Raw genomic sequence first — 14,042 nt, 5'->3', positions numbered from 1 at the left:
CAGGCAGGCAACACAGCCTTTGGGATGCTCTATCCTTGTGACAGAGAACTCCTATCTATTTCGCTGACTATACTATCTCAATTACCAGTACAATTTTCTTCTTTCCTCCCACTTGAATGGCTCCTTGAACTACAGCGTCACGGTTAGGTTTCTCATCCTTCCTACAGCCCCCACTTTCAACCACACAGGGAGCAAAAATCTCAGACCTGTTGGACAAGCTCAAGGGCTCAGGCTGCTCCAGCATTGTCTCTTGGATCCCTCTACCTGCCTCGCTCACAGTCACATCCTCTTGTCCCTGACCACAGAATGAATTTGAGGGAGCTAATCTAATGGGTGTGACTACCTCCTGAAACAGAGACTCCAGCTAACTCTCCCCCTCCCGGATGTGCTGCAGTGTTTGAAGCTCAGATTCCAGGTCATCAACTTTGAGCCTGAGTTCCTCAAACAGCCAACACTTGCTGCAGATGTGGTCACCAAGGATCACAATCATGCTGCTTTTAGTTAGCTGGAATTTAGTGACTTTTTACTCAACCACTACAACAGCCTTATTTGTTACTTACCCGAGCCTCCTCACCAAAGCCTCAAGTTCCCACTCCTAAGCTGGTCCCCTCACACAATGGCCACTCTGTTTTGACCCTGCTTTACTTTTAGGTGCTCCTGCTAATGAATCGCGAATCAATTGGTGCACCGTTAATGCACTGAACCCCGCGAAACGCTCCTTTTTAAAACTCTTCTCCCCAACGTGTGCAAAGCTTTCTCTCACTTCAAATCAATTGGTCCGTCACTATTGCACCAAGCCCCGTGAAATGCTCCTTTTTTAAACTCTTCTCCCCGATGTGTACAAAGCCCTCTCTCTCTTCGAATCAATTGGTTCACCGCTAAAGTGAAGCTGAGTCACGGAGGGAGAGTAGTAATTCTATTGATACTTCAGTATTGTTCTCCTACCTTTTAGAATATCCTTTTAAAGTTCGCAAACTTCAAATTAAATTTATTTTTGAAGTATATATACGTCACCATAGAAAGCCCTGAGATACATTTTCTTGTGGGCACACTCAGCAAATCCATAATAGAATAATAACTATAATAGAAGCAATGAAGACAGCACCGACATGGGCGTTAAACCAGTGTGCAAAAGACAACAAGCTGCGCAAATACAAAAAGAAAGAAATAATACTAAAAAGTAAATAAGCAAACAAATAAATATTGAGACCATGGGATGAAGAGTCCTTGAAAGTGAGGCCATAGGTTGAGGGAATCAGTGATGGGATAAGTGAAGTTTAGTGAAGTTATCCCCTGTGGTACATGAGCCTGATGGTTGAATAACTGTTCCTGAACCTGGGTGGTGGGGGTCCCTGATAATGCTTTCCTGTGACAACGCTTCGTATAGATGTGCTCCATGATGGAGAGGGCTTTACCCATCATAGACTGGATCGTATCCACTATCTTCAAATGATTATTCTGTGGTTTAGTCTTTATCTCTTGTGCATTCACTGCGATATTTTTGCCTTCTAACCAGGATTTGACTCCTCCATTAATTATTACAGCATGGAGACGACAAAAAAAAATCTTTTTGTAAAAAGCTGTTCCATTTTCTGAAATTATTCATTAAGTGATCATTTGACATTCAGTTTTTGTTTTACTTTGTATTTCTGCTTTCAGCATCATTCTTTACAATCCTCCACACATAGTATCAAAATTCTGTCTCATATATTTACCCGGGATGATTTGTTTTGGATTTGATTCTTTATTTCTATGTTGCATCTTTCTAGTGAGGTCACTCGAACTCACTTCCAGTGCATTAATCCCTTTTGTAGAACTACTTTTTAAAAGTATTACTTAAGCAGATGCAAAAGAAAATTGGTTTATATGCCCTTTATTTCAGAGCCACTCATAGGAAATCAACATTTCCCAACCAGCAATGTGACAGTGATGGTCTCCAGGTTGAAATTTGCCTCACTGGAAATTTGATCAGCTAATTCTTGTTGTGACGCAGCTGGCAAGGATGAGCCATCTCCTTCAGCAGATTCATACTGTCCTCCATGGAACGCTTGCCTTGGGTGTTTCACCACACTCTCCCAAGGGCACCTGTTCTTGGTAATCAACTCCAGTTAGCTTCCACATCGCTATTTATTCTGTTTAATGAAACAATTTAACAGGGATCTCACTGCGCAGTCCCAGCCTTTACTGTGAACCTGGCTCAGCCAGTTTCCTTTAAGTTATTTAATTGCCTCCTTTATTCCCAGTCTATGATTGCATTTTCTACCAGTTATAGAGGTTAAAGCACAGAAACAGCCCAACTTGTCTGTGCTGATTAAGATGTTTATCTATGCTAATCTCATTTTCTTACATCTGATCTATATTCCTCAAATGTTTCCAAGTACTTTTCAAAATGCTTTTAAAATTTTGTGATTATACCTGCCACTACCAGTTCCTCTGGTAGCTCATTCTATATATCCACCATCCTCTATGTGCAAAGCTCCCCCCCACCCACCTTCAGATCTCCTTTAGGTATGTTTCATCTCACCTTCAACCAGGAGTTCCCAACCATTTTTATGCCATGGACGAATATCATTAAGCAAGGAGTCTGTGGACCCAGGTTGGGAACCCCTGCCTTAAACCACGTCCTCTAGTTTTAGATTCCTTAGCACGTCCTGTCTGTGGAGTGGTGACCAGAACTGCATACAGTATTTCAAGTGTGATCCTGCCAATGTTTTGTGCAGCTGTAACTTGATGTCCCAACTCTTATTTCTGATACCCTTGCCCACGAGGACAAGCAAATTAAACCCTTTCTTCACTACCCTCTCCACCTTTATCACCATATTCATAGATCTCTGCCCTTGCACACCATAGTCTCTCTAATGTTTCTAAGGAAAGGAACTTGCCTTGATGGATTGCAATCATGTTGCATTTAAAGTAAAGTGGTTAGTTTTTGGAAATGGGGAAAATTTTGTCGTGAATGCCAATGTTCCAATACCATATGGTCTCTTTGAGAGTGGTTGTGAGAACACAGACAATATTACACAAGAATATATCAGGTACTTAATAATTGAGCTATAAATGGTGTAACTTTCTGCCACCGTGTATAGAAACATAGAAAACCTACAGCACAATACAGGCCCTTCGGCCTACAATGCTGTGCTGAACATATACTTACTTTAGAAATTACCTAGGGTTACCCATAGCCCTCTATTTTTCTAAGCTCCATATGCCTCCATGGGTCTTTATTCTTTGGAACATAGAAGGTTGAGGGGGGACTTGATAGAGGTATTTAAAATTATGAGGGGGATAGATAGAGTTGACGTGGATAGGCTTTTTCCACTGAGAGTAGGGGAGATTCAAACAAGATGACACGAGTTGAGAGTTAAAGGGCAAAAGTTTAGGGGTAACATGAGGGGGAACTTCTTTACTCAGAGAGTGGTAGCTGTGTGGAATGAGCTTCCAGCAGAAATGGTTGAGGCAGGTTCGATGTTGTCACTTAAAGTTAAATTGGACAGCTATATGGACAGGAAAGGAAAGGTGGGTTATGGGCTGAGTGCAGGTCGGTGGGACTAGGTGAGAGTAAGGTTTGGCACGGACTAGAAGGGCCGAGATGGCCTGTTTCCGTGCTGTAATTGTTATATGGTTATATGGTCCCTACTACCTTTTACTATATATAGTATATATATATATAGTAAACCCATATACGGTGACCCGTATACACTATTTCGTGATAAAATTCCATCTGTCACTACTCTGTCCAGCTGTCCAGCTGAGCTACGTCCCCTATATCCTATACAACCATCTTAACTATTTATGACTCCACCAACTTTCATATTATCAGCAAACTTATTTGTCTGACCATAGACAATCTCAAAGTTCAAAATTCATTTATAATCAATGTATGTATTCTATATACAACCTTGAGATTTTTTTCTCTGCAGGCAGCTACAAAACAAAGAAACCCAATAGGATCCATTAAAAAAGATGACCATCAAACATCCAATGTGCAAAAAAAGAACAAGTTTGAAAATGCTTATTGGATAAAAGAGGTGGCAACAAATGAAGGCTTGCTATCATAGCTCCACATATTACACATGAAATGGTCATGAGTTTACACTGTCTATTACTCCCGGGCAAGAAAAATGAATAAAACAGTAACACTCCTGGTTTGACCACTCTGGATAAAAACGAATCCCGAGTAGGGTCACCTCATCTCAGCAACCCAAAAGTCCTGTATATTATTTTATCACAAGTAAGCAAATATTATTCAGAACTAAAGTTCACAGCCATGAAGCCTGTCATAGCTGATCCAGAAGACCATTAGTTGCAGATCACTGCCTCAGTTCAGCGCAGAGATGGGTAAACCACTAAGCAGCGAGCTAACACCAGCCTATCTCTCGCCTCCAGCCCTGACACCCTGACCTTTACAATTTGGCTGGCCTGGCTCTTAAATTAGGCAACCATGGCTTGTTCCTCGCTCTCGGGCCCAGATCTTATGACTTCAGTACGCTATCGAGCCCAGACTCTATCACCTCCATTCAGCCTGTACCCAAACTTTGCAATCTGGCACAGCGCTTAAGTGTTAAACATTGGCCTGTTCCTCTTTCTCAGGCCTGGTCCCCACTGCCTTGACTCTGCTTTGCCTTGGCTCGCCTCACTTTGGATCTGCAGCTTTGTATCAGCTCCAAGTTTGCTCCAGCAATGGCCAATTCCTCGCTCTCGGGCCAGGGCCCTGCTACTTCGATTCAGCCCGTGCACGCCACACTGCAACCATCCTGCACCTTCGAGACTTCAGTTCACACTACAAAAGGTCAGGTTGTATAGGTGGTTCAAAAGCTTAACTCTGAAAGGGAAGTTACAGGCAGTGATCGTTTTCCAGAAAAAGTGAAATTCACTGAGTAGTTTTGTTTGCTGATCAGTAAGTCATCACTGTGTTTCACCAGCGCCATCATAAAACAGAATCATTTATATGTAATGACAAACTACAAAGGCCTCAGCACCCATCTCAGCTATTTGCAACTGGTTAAAGATTTGCAATCAGAGAAACAACCCTACACTACTGTCATCTGCCTCCTATCATTGGGCCAATTTTGGATTCAGTTTGGATCCAAAATTTAGATCCCATTTGCTGTAACTTTCTAGACCCACCTACCATACGGGAACTTGTCCAAACCCTTTCTGAAGTCAAACCACATCCACCACCTCACCTTCTTTAGTTTTCCTAAAAACCTGCTTAAAATACTCAGCAGATTGGACAGCAAGAATTCCCCAGCTTTACATCATGTTACCTGCCTCTAATCAGTCCCTTCCATTCCATGTAATCATAAATTCCATAAATTTTTCTGATTGCTTCTCTTATACTGATGTAAGAGTCATGGATCTGTAGCTTCTCAACTTACTCCAACTGTCCTTTTTGAAAACAGGAGAAACATTACCTGCCCCACATCTTTCTGGTATCTCACACAAAGCTAAAGATAATGCAAAAATCTTTGTCAGAGGTGCAGCACTCTCCTCCCTTGCTTCACATAACACAGTGAAATAGATTTCATCAGGTTGTTTTAATGTGCTTTGTAACTGTCTCAGGGACATGTTTCATCGAGATGTTTATTTTATATGCTTTTGTCATAAATTCATGATTAATTTATCACCTTAAATATTTTATGTAAGGTTTATTTAATGTAGAGTTTAATGGGTCACATGACCAGAGTTTAATGGGCCACATGACCAGAGTTTAATGAAAGCATGACTGTGGTATTATGGGTCAGAACCAACATGGAAGCAGAGAGAAACATATGGTCCTAAAATAACCTTATTCTGCATGTGGTCCAGGAAGTTCACATGGTAATTTTTTTAAAAATTTGTTTTATATAATGTTGTTGAGGTGCCTTTATATGAACAGTGTGATACGTTTTAGTGATTTATTTGATTTCAGCACACTTCCGATGTGCTAATGTTTTTGGGCCTGTTTATCAGCAGACACTAGCTTGAGAGACTTTAAAAGACTGAGGGACGTATGCTTCAAACTTATGTCCTTTATTTTCTTGTAGTTTTCACGGTGTCTACTGAAGAAAAAGAGAGAGAGAGAAATAAAAATAAATCTTCAAAGATTTATGCGAGGCCATTATGTCATTGGACCGGTGCAGTTACATGATTCAATATCTCTTTCCTGATAAACCCATGTTTCAGATTATCAATATATTTCTCTGCTAACTTTCCATCCTCCATCACCTTTGTCTGATACCGATGTGAAGTATTCATTCAGGGCACCATACGCATTCCATTCTGGTCCTAAAGGGTCCTATTCTCAAGCTACCCACTTGTTTTGGAATTTAACTTTGTTGGCTAGGGCCATTTCTTGTCTCATGTATTACCTTCCTGCCTTATTCAGATTTCTCCAAAATCCTTTATGAACCTCAAAATCCCATTGAAGGGACTCAGCCTGGAACGTCAACTGCCTATTACCCTCCATAGATATTGCCTGACTTGTAGGGTAACGTAATTAGGAGAAATATATATAATTCACAACCACTTCCACTGAGTTGCGGTTTCACTTTAAAAGGCTGGTCTGACATGATGACGTTATTATGTGAAAGGTTTTAAGTGCACTTTCGTGGTGTAGGTTTTGGAGCTCAATAAAATATGTTACGTGTTTTATTAAACATAAAACGACATAAACATATAAGATTCTTAAGGGATTGGACATGCTAGAGGCAGGAAACAAGTTTCCGATGTTGGAAGTCCAGAACCAGAGGCCACAATTTGAGAATAAAGGATAGGCCATTTAGAACGGAGTTGAGGAAAAACTTTTCACACAGAGAGTTGTGGATCTGTGGAATGTTCTGCCTCAGAAGGCAGTGGAGGCCAATTCTCTGGATGCTTTCAAGAAAGGGTTAGATAGAGCTCTTAAAGATAGCGGAGTCAAGGGATATGGGGAGAAGGCAGGAACGGGGTACTGATTGTGGATGATCAGCCATGATCACAGTGAATGGCGGTGCTGGCTCGAAGGGCCGAATGGCCTACTCCTGCACCAGTTGTCAATTGTCTATTGTCTCACATCATTTTATTTGCAGAAACCTACATTGGTGACCCCGATTCCTGTCGGCCAATGCAGTCACTTTGAAACTGCTGGAGTTTTGGGAGCAAAGTCCTGTTGCTTGGTTTGTACAAGAACATAAGACCATAGAAATAGGAGCAGGAGTAGGCCATCTGGCCCATTGAGCCTGCTCCACCATTCAATATGATCGTGGCTAATCTGACCATGGCTCATCTCCACCTATCTGCCTTTTGCCCATAACCCTTAATTCCCTTGCTATCCAAAAATCTATCCAAACTTGTCTTAAGTATATCAGGCAACACACATCAAAGTTGCTGGTGAACGCAGCAGGCCAGGCAGCATCTCTAGGAAGAGGTACAGTCGACGCTTCAGGCCGAGACCCTTATATATCTACTGAGGTAGCCTCCACTGCTACCTCAGAAACCACAGATTCAACACTCTCTGGGAAAAGCAGTTCCTTCTTATCTCTGGCCTAGATCTACTCCCCCAAATCTTGAGGCTATGTCCCCTAGTTCTAGTCTCACCTACCAGTGGAAACAACTTTCCTGCCTCTATTTTATCTATCCCTTTCATAATTTTATATGTTGCTATAAGATCTCCTCTCATTCTTCTGAATTCCAGCAAGTACAGTCCCTGGCAGCTCAATCTCTCCTCATAGTCTAATCCCCTTCATCTCTCGAATCAACCTGGTGAACCTCCTCTGCACTGCCTCCAAAGACAGTATATTCTTCCTCGGGTAAAGAGACCAGAACTGCAGACAGTACTCCAGGCGTGGTCTCAACAGTACCCTGTACAGTTGTAGCATAATCTCCCTGCTCTTAAATTCAATCTCTTCAGCAATGAAGGCCAACATCCCATTTACCTTCTTGATAGCCTGTTGCACCTGCAAACCAACCTTTTATGATTCATGCACAAGAACTTCCAAGTCCCTATTTACAGCAGCATGCTGAAATTTTTTACTATTTAAATAATAATCTGATCTTCCATTTTTCCTTCCAAAGTGGATGACCTCGCATTTACCAACATTACACTCCATCTGCCAGACCCATGCCCACTCACTTAACCTATCTATATCCATATCGTCTACACAATTTGCTTTTCCAGTCAATTTAATGTCATCAGCAAACTTATGTAGCCCCCTGGCCACCCTTAGGGTCGCTCAGCTCGCTGTCGTCTAGGGAAACAGCCTCGGCCCCGCCAAACTGGGTAATTAGTTTGCATGGATGCAGTGTGATGTACCCCACCCCGCCCAAATAACAGACACTACACCAGATAGGATTAAATGATATGCAGTTTATAGATATTACTGGAACTGTATAATTAATAGAGAATAAAATATAAAAGGAAAATAAAAGGCGCCACACTTATCAAAGTTCAATGCCTTCATGCACAGTTGGAGCTCAAGAACCTTCTTCTTCACCCTACGACCCCTTGGACCACCTTGACCGGATGCCTGGGACCAACAACGGTGGTTGACCAGATGCTCCACATGAGTCCGTCTCCGGCTCCTTGCCAAACGCCCTCCTCGGGGTCCGACCCCATTAGCGGACATCACATCCCCTGGTCCATCCTCTGTCTCACTCTCCTGCCTTCTGCCCCAAAACCCCGCGCATACAAATCTTCCAGATACACCAAAATCATAACAACTATCCCAATTGGTTAATAGCACCCTGCTGTCTGTATTAACCCAAGCAAATGTCCAGCTAGAGACTCTCTCGGCATTTAACATAACAAAGAAGCATTCCCGATTATAACATAATAAAGAAAAGAAAGACCCCGTACACTTAGATACATTAACTCAGTCCACTCTTCCAGATCGTTAATGCATATTGCGAACACTTGTGGGCCCAGCACTGACCCCTGCGACAAACCACTCACCGCTGATTGCCAACCAGAGTAACACCCTTGTATCTCAACTCTCTGCTTTCTATTAGTTCACCAATCCTCTATCCATGCTAATACATCACCCCCAACTCTATACATCCTTATCCTATGGATAAGACTTTTATGTGGCACCTTATCAAACGCCTTCTGGAAATCCAAGTAAATAATGTCCAATTGTTCCCCTCTATCCACTCTACTTGTTGTATCCTCAAAGAACTCCAGTAAGTTTGTCAAACAGAACCTGCCTTTGCTGAATCCATGCTGTGTCTGCCTGATGGACTTATTTCTTTCCATTTGCCTCGCTATTTCTTCTTTAATGATAGCTTCAAGCATTTCCCAACTACAGATGTTAAACTAACTGGTGTATAGTTACCTGCCTTTTGCCTACATCCTTTTTCAAACAGTGGTGTGATGTTCGCTGTTTTCCGATCTGCGAGGACCTGCCCAGAATCCAGAGAACTTTGGTAAATTATCACCAAAGCCTTCACTATAACCTCGGCCATTTCTTTCAGTACCCTGGGGTGCATTCCATCAGGACCAAGGGACTTATCTATCTAGTAGAGGCCCAGTTTGCGCTGTGAGAAATCTCAGCCAACAACACCAAATATTTCTATGTGGTAGCATCACTCAGCAATTTGACGGTGGCAAAGTGGTGAGTCTGCTTGAACACCAGCCTGAACATGATAAATACCAATCACTGAAAACTCACCCTTTACAGACTTTTAGACTATTGGTGTCTGAGCTCACTAAATAGTTGCTCTCCTTACCTGGTCTTGGTGATGGTAAGCCTCCAGAGCTAGTGAACCACATGCTGTCTCTCCTGGGGAATCACTATCCTAGGTTTATTTTTAAAGAACTCTTCATGTGACAGCAAATGTCCGTTGAAGTTCACATAGCCCTGACTAATGCACCCAGGAAGGACTATAGGGAGCTTGCTAAAATGGATGATAGTCTACACTCAGCCAGGCAGTGATGCATCATTCCTCCTCATTTCTCTAACTCAATTAGCCCAGTCAGCAAAAACCCAACATCAGGACGCCACAGCTGCAAAACAGACGATGCTGGGCGTGTGCTTAATCACGCCGCTTTGGTAGGAGCACTAGGAAATGCCGACGGCCTTGCAGCATTGGAACTTCAGAGGTCTGTGAACACCGTGAGTTCCAGCTGTCAGTGTTGTCTACTCTTCATTATGGACACCCTTTCAGGGCAATGCTTCCTGCATGACACGGGTGCTCAAGTGACTGTGCAGCCAGCATCACCTATTGGTGAGAAGGCAAAGAGGAACAGAACCTCACTGGAGGCTGCCAAAGGCAGCAAGATCCAGACTTACAGGACACTACAGGTGACACTCTGCTTCAGTGGACAACATTATACATGGGACTTCACCCTGGCTAATGTGGCTAGATGTCTGCTCAGTGCAGAGTTCTTTTAGTCGACTAACTGTTAGTCGATCTTAAGAACTGCCAGCTTGTGGATATCAAGGACTTTGGGTCATTACCCTGCTCCAGCTATATAGTGCGCTTAAAAGCAATGCCCCTTAATCACGTGACCAGGGCATTTGATGATACAGAAGGAGCTCTTTCTGATATGACCCGACTCTCCGACACACCCACAGCCGTTACAACTGACACCTCAGATTATGCTGTAGGTGCTGTGCATGAACAGCTAGTCAGAGGCATGTGACAGCTACTCACCTTCTTCAGCCAGCAGCTCTGTTGCCCAAAAGGAAGTACAGCACGTTTGACCATGAGCTTCTCGGTCCCTTTCTGATTTCTGCCATTTTCTTTTTCTTTGAGAGGGTTGCCATTTCACAGCATTCGTTGACCGCAAACCCCTCGTGCACGCGATGGCCAAAACATCAGACCCTTGGTCTGCACGGCAGCAGTGCCACCTGGAAACGTATCAGAGTTTGTAACTGAAACACAACATAACAAGGGAAAATTAATGCCATACCTGATCGCCTCTCATGGCCAGCTGTTGAGGCTATATACATAGGGGTTGACTATACTGGCATGGAGCCGACTAAGTTACTGACTCAGAGGTCCAGGCTTACCGAACAGCAGTCATGGGCCTGAGGTTGGCTGACATTAAGTTCAAAGAGGCTGAGGTTTCTCTCCTGTGTGATGTCTCAACTGGTCGCCCCTACCCCATAGTGCCCACAAACTGGAAGCAGACTGTTTTTGACTCCATACACGGTCTCTCGCATCCGGGCTGGAAGGCCTCACAGAAAATGGTTGCACTATAGTTTGTGTGGCATGTCCTCTTCTCCCCTCCCATGGTTTCACGCACTTTCTTAGCATAGCAGATGGTACCGCCAGGTGGCCAGAAGTCGTCCTTCTAGCAGCGACAACAGCCGCAGACGCGGCTCGGGCATTTCTCAGCACTTGGTTTGCTGAGTTTGGCAGCCCATTTGATATTTCCTCTGACAACGGTCCCCATTTTATATCAGAACTTTGGGCTCTGATGGCCCAGAACCTCAGCGTTAGGCTACAGCACACCATGTCATATCACTCGCAGTCCAATGGCCAATGCGAGCAGTTTCACTGCTCCTTAAAGACTGTTCCGAGGGCTTCCCTGACTGAGGAGTGTTGGCATGATCGGCTCCTATGGGTCCAGCAGGGGCTCAGAACAGCTCCAAAGGAGGACCTGCAGTCTTATGCGACTGAGTTGGTATACGGGCAGCTGTTACGAGTGCCAGAAGATTTCATTCCTGACCCCATGACACCTGGTCGGCCTCTCAACAGCATTCCACCCTCAGTAAATTCGATTCCTTTTCACCTATTCTGACCTCCTATTATGGCATTCAACACTCTTGGGTGCCTGTTGACCTACATTTCACCTCATTTGTTTTCATCCACTAGGATGCACCCCAACATTCCCTTACGTCCCCATACGATGGCCCATTCCGCATTTTGGAACGGGAGGAAAGGATTATCATAGGTAAGTGGGGTAAACCTGAACGTATTTTGGTAGATCACCTTAAACTGGACCACCAAGATTTGGAGGATTCTGCTGCCGTACCCCTGGCATCACAACATAACCATGAGCGTGTCAAGCTGGGCAAGCTAGAGGCGGTTCCTCCACCCATGGAACACAGGACCTGAGCTGGGCAACTCGTCCAAGCTCCAGATAGGCTTCTAATGCAAATTTTGGTGAATTCCTGGGGGCGGGGGTAGAGGGTTGTGTAGGGTAATATAATTGGGAGAAATGTACACAATTCACAACCATCAACATTGAATTGGGGTTTCGCTTTAAGAGGCTGGTCTGACGTGATGACGTTATTATGTAAAAGGTTTTAAGTGTGCTTTTGTGGTTTAAGTTTTGGAGTTTGAATAAAATGTGTTACGGGTTTCGTTAAACATAAAGCACCCCACTGTTTTATTTGCGGAAACCTACAGATGTTACACCCCTGAGAAACAGGGAGAAATAATCACGACAGTGATGTGGTGTTTCCTCATTGAGAGCATTTACTGAAGTGAGGAAAATACCGCGCTTTCTCCTGGGTATGTGGGTGGAGACAAAAGCAATCGACTTCAAGCTAGTAGATCAAGGCTACTCTGCAGCTCACTGATAATACTACTAGAGCTTAACTTTTACTAATAAAGAATGAAATAAACAAAGAAATGAATTAAATACCTTCTAGCATTTTAGCCCTTTTTAACATATGCTTTTACTGTTTTTAAACAATTTTTAAACACCATATAAATTGTTGCTCATGACCATATGATCTTTTTAACTTTATCACAGCATTCTTTTTATCTTATTACAGACCATGAATTTACTACTGTATTTTCTTAAATTTAACAGATCTTTAGTGTATTATCCTTTAACTTGTCACACAGACTTACCAAGTTCCTCCGGCAATTTGTTTGTGTTAAATCTCAAAGGACTCACTTGATAACAATTTCCAACACCTGACAAACATTTCTTTCTTATTCCTGATCAAGCCCTCAATTTTGTTTGTTTTTATAAATCCCATAAATTGACCACCTTTGCTTTTTAACCCAAAGGGATATGCTGACTCAAGTTTCTCACTATTTTGCTTTTAATTGCCTTACATTTCTTGAATGCAGATTTTCCCTCTTGCAGCTGTTCTCAATTTACCTTTGCTCTCCCCCAGTTTTAGATCTTATCTCTGGGACCAACCCTATCCTTTTGCATGTAGTTTATTGAACCACAGTTACTCCCTGCAAAGGGTTCCTCCATAGACACTTCCACCACTTGCCTTTCTTCATTACCTAAAATAATGTCAGATATAGCACCCGCTTTAGTGATACTCACTACATACTGCCTTAAAAGCCAATCCTGAATGCCTTTAACAAATTTCATCACATCAAAGGCAATTTCAGTTAATATTAAGAAAGTTCATATCACCAGCTACTACGAACCTAATGCACTTACGTCCTACAGTTACTTGTTTACGATTGTATTTCCAAATCCCGCTATTTGGAGACCTGTAGTAGAATCACTGATGTGATTGCCTGATTGTAAAAGCTGAAGTAAGTCCTGATGATGGGTCACAGCCTGAAATATCAACTAGGTATTCATTCCATAGATGCTGCCTGGCCTGCTGAGTTCCTCTTGCATTTTGTGTGTGTTGCTTTGGATTTCCAGCAACTGCAGATTTTCTTGTGAGGTGATTGCCCTTTCTTATTTCATCCCTTATAACTACTAAATCCTGACCTCATTATCCCTCCGCTCCACTCTTCCTCTCAACCCTTACAAAACATGTTAAGCGGGCTAAACTTACTGTATTTAAAAAAAAACTTACAGGGAGAGAAAACTTTTTTTTCTGTGTACCTACTCTGAGAGACAAGTCTATACATAGAGAAACAGACTTTTTTAAGCAATGCTTTAAACATTGTTCCAATTTACGTGGAGTACAGAAGGCTGCAAGTATAACCATTATTGTACAGCGTCACACCAAATATTCAGAAGTCAATATTTCACATGTGTTGTAATTAAAGGGCAAGTGAAGTTGGAATGAAGTTATCCCCTTTGGTTCAAGAGCCTGTTGGTTGAGGAATAATAACTGTTCCTGAACTTGGTGGTGTGAATCCTGAAGCTACTGTATCTTTCTTCTGATGGCAGTAGTGAGAAGACAGCATGACTAGGTGGTGGGAGT

General features: G+C 42.8%; 1 long non-coding RNA gene across 1 annotated transcript in view; it reads left to right on the top strand.

The window, feature by feature from the left end:
- Positions 1-5,732: 5,732 nt before the first annotated feature.
- Positions 5,733-14,042, top strand: part of LOC134343603 (uncharacterized) — a 29,791-nt gene continuing 21,481 nt past the window's right edge. The window contains exon 1 of the long non-coding RNA XR_010017285.1: positions 5,733-5,820. This is a non-coding gene — a long non-coding RNA (uncharacterized LOC134343603). The remainder of the gene's footprint in view (positions 5,821-14,042) is intronic.

The sequence above is a fragment of the Mobula hypostoma genome, chromosome 3, assembly GCF_963921235.1.
Source record: "Mobula hypostoma chromosome 3, sMobHyp1.1, whole genome shotgun sequence".
Taxonomy (NCBI): Eukaryota; Metazoa; Chordata; class Chondrichthyes; order Myliobatiformes; family Myliobatidae; genus Mobula; species Mobula hypostoma.
The sequence above is the reverse complement of the archived record's forward strand: the minus strand, read 5'-3'. Positions and strand labels throughout refer to the sequence as shown.